Source organism: Chinchilla lanigera, unplaced genomic scaffold (genome assembly GCF_000276665.1).
Source record: "Chinchilla lanigera isolate Chin_1 unplaced genomic scaffold, ChiLan1.0 scaffold00056, whole genome shotgun sequence".
In the NCBI taxonomy this organism is placed as follows: domain Eukaryota; kingdom Metazoa; phylum Chordata; class Mammalia; order Rodentia; family Chinchillidae; genus Chinchilla; species Chinchilla lanigera.
Genome location: NW_004955457.1, coordinates 8,909,843 through 8,913,037, shown reverse-complemented (window position 1 = coordinate 8,913,037; position 3,195 = coordinate 8,909,843). Strand labels below are relative to the sequence as shown.

Sequence of the window (3,195 nt, the reverse complement as noted above, 5' to 3'; positions counted from 1 at the left end):
TCCGGTACCGGGAACCGAACTCACGACCTTGCGCATGCCAGGCAGGCGCTTTTGCCGCTGAGCTAAATCCCCAGCCCCTCAATGAGATCTTTAAAGGAAGACATGAAGCTGTGTACCAGGACCATTCTCAAAGCTTGACATGCAATTCCAAACTTGACTGCACAGTAACCATGTGAAATGGGCACTGTCATCAGCCCCCCTCACAGATCAAGAAACTGGGACTCCTGGCCAGGGATGTAGCTCAGCGGCACAAGCGCCTGCCTGGCAAGCACAAGGTCATGAGTTCGACTCTCAATACAAAAAAAAAACTACACAACCAAACTGGGCTTTGATAGCACATGCCTGCAACCTCAGCACTCGGGAGGATGAGGCAGGAAGACTGTTGTGAAAGCAGCTTGGGCTCCATACTGAGTTCAAGGCCAGCCTAAATTACAGAGCAAGACCCTCTCTCAAAAAGATAAAACAAAAAACTACACAACTACTGTTACTACAAAAGCCTACATTTATGTTTACAGATTCACACAAAAATGAAGAAAACACGCTAAATGTTAAGCGGACAAGCTGAGGACATAGCTTGGTGGCAGAGCACTTACCTAGCTTGTACAAAGCCTGAGGTTGAAGTCCCAGAACCAGGAGAAAAAAGTTTACAGTGCTTATTCTCAGTAAGTCTATTCTCCAAGTATAAAATAAATATGTACTATTTGTAGTTTTTTTAGTTAGAAAATAAGCAAGCAAATACTAGAAACAGTATCTAGCGGGTGCTCCTAGCAAAGTAAGGTGGGCTAAGGGGAATTAACATCTACCAAGGGCAAATCGCATTCCACCTCACCTTCTCCTCACGTTCAAGAATCTTCTTTTTACTTCCACATAAAGAAACCCAAATGTAAGTAACCCGCCCACCAGAAGAGCAAGGTTCAGAACCCAAAGCCCAGTTCAAACATGTCTGATTGCAGGGTGCGAGGATACAAATAAAATTTCACCAAAAACGGGTCTTAGACACAAATCACACCCTGTGAAGAATTAAGAACCAAGTAGTCTGTCACCCTCAGTGCGAGGAGGGGAAAAAAGGAGGCCTGAAGTTTCAACCGGAGGTTCTCCCCCAGCGTCTCCAAATAGCCAGGAGCACTGTCTGAAAGCAGCCTCAACAGTAAGGGCCTCCGGGACACTCACACCTCACAGTGGGAACGAGACTCTACAGCACGTCACACAGTCCATTAGCACAGGTTCAGTGGACTCCCAGGTGACACCCTGCTGAAGGGAGCTGAATGTTTACAGTTTCTGCTCTGGGGCGATCTGCAGCCTGCAAGCCAGACTCATCTGTTCATCTATGCGTCACCTGTCACCAGGAATTGGGGAGAGGGTTAGATGGCTGAGAATACTGCTTTCTAACTGTAACAAATGGGCTTTCATTGTCTGTATTCTAAACCTGGACAGTGAGCACTGCTAACCCTGATGGAACATCTCAGTAAGAATGAGTAGATCAGCATTGTTTTTGAAATGACCTTTTTAATTGCAATGATATTCTTCATCTTGAGAACTCATACAGAATTTTTGTTTTTTAAGATAATGTCTCATTCTATAATTCAGGCTGGTCTTGAACTCACTGTGGAGACCAGGCTGACCTCAAATTCATAGCAATTCTCTTGCCTCAGCCTCCAGAGTTCTGGGATTACAAGCCCACACCCACCATACCTGGCTGAGACAGAAATTTTTTAAAACAATCTAAACTAAAATTTTCATTCCTCTAAAAATAGCAGCAACATGATATCCTGAGAAAAACAGTTTAGATGGGGACACAAATTACTTTATAAAATCTTTCACAGCAAAGAAAACTTGATTATTATTTCAGGTTTATAAATTAAAATAAACATCCACTTTTCAAACGTTTATTAGTGAAAAAGTATATTCCCTAAGCAATTTAAAGCTAATTCAATATTTGCCCTGAAAAGCTTTATTATTTTCAAATAGAATGTAATTTTTAAAAACATCAAACCTGCTATTCCTTTGGGAATAAAGCAGCCCATGAGATGATTAGATTAGGGAATTAATATGTTGAGGTGGGGATACAAAGATTTTGGTATTCGTACATACAGAGTTTTGAGACCTGAGAAAGACAAATGTAACCTTAAAAATATCAAATTACGAGGCAACAAAATTTCTTTCAAACCTTAAAATGCCCTGGGAAAAAGGCTCTCCTGCAATGATTCCCCCCCCCCCGCAACTAATAGGCTCTAAAAATAAAGACAAACTATAATAGAGGTAACCTTTTTTGATACACTTTCCAAGTCGATAAGAATTCCAATTAATAAAGTTAAAACAACCATGAAATGTAATTTGTGTTTTGGTATCAAATCCGTACAACCTTCAATATCAGGACATCGTTAAGCAAATGTTAAAAGGCTGGTGATCCCTCCGTGCAGAGTAACAGGACTTTTACTTTGGAGGGAGGGAAACAGAGGCACACTCGGAGGGGCAGGCGCCGCACTCGGGGCCACAGCAGGTCGGGCGGTCTCCCCTCGCTGGTCACTGGCAGAGCTCCCCGGGGCTCGAGCGGTCAGACTGTGGCACCCCGCGGCCAGCAATCGCCAACCTGCGCCCAGCCCGCGCGCACGCACACGCTCACGCGCGCACACCCCACACCGCCCAGCGCGCTCCACAGGCGAGAGGGAAAACAACCCCTCCAGCGCTCCCCGCGCGGGCCGGGGGGCGGCGGGGCCCATTAACATCTCAACTTCGACGCTAACGAGCAGCCAGGGGAGGTTAAGCGCAGCCACAGGAAACATCCTACGCCAGAGGAGCAGGAAATCTAGATTTGAGGATTTTAGTTCGCTACGTTAAAAAAAAAACAAAACAACAAACTCATGACATCAAAATAGAACTAACATCGAATCCGTTTAAACAGGAAAAAAAAATATTAAAAATATGAAAGCCGAAGTGGGGCTGTGCCCAGGGGTCAAGAGGGCCCTCCCCGACGCTCCGGCGCCGAGGCGAGAGCGAGCGTGGATTTCCGTAAAATCTCCCTCCGGCTCCCAGGGCGGCGGCGGAGCGGCCCCGAAGTCTCCTAGTTATCCTCAGGTAAACGGCCTGCGCCCCGGCCGCACGCGCGCCCCGCTCGGGAGCCGCCCAGCCCTCCTCCTCCTCCTCCTCCTCCGGCGCCGAGGCCCGGCGCCCTGACAGCGGGCCGCTCCCACCTGG

General features: G+C 46.8%; 1 long non-coding RNA gene across 1 annotated transcript in view; it reads left to right on the top strand.

The window, feature by feature from the left end:
* The first annotated feature begins 1,684 nt into the window (after positions 1-1,684).
* Positions 1,685-3,195, top strand: part of LOC106149919 — a 17,378-nt gene continuing 15,867 nt past the window's right edge. Inside the window, exon 1 of the long non-coding RNA XR_001236395.1 lies at positions 1,685-3,075. This is a non-coding gene — a long non-coding RNA (uncharacterized LOC106149919). The remainder of the gene's footprint in view (positions 3,076-3,195) is intronic.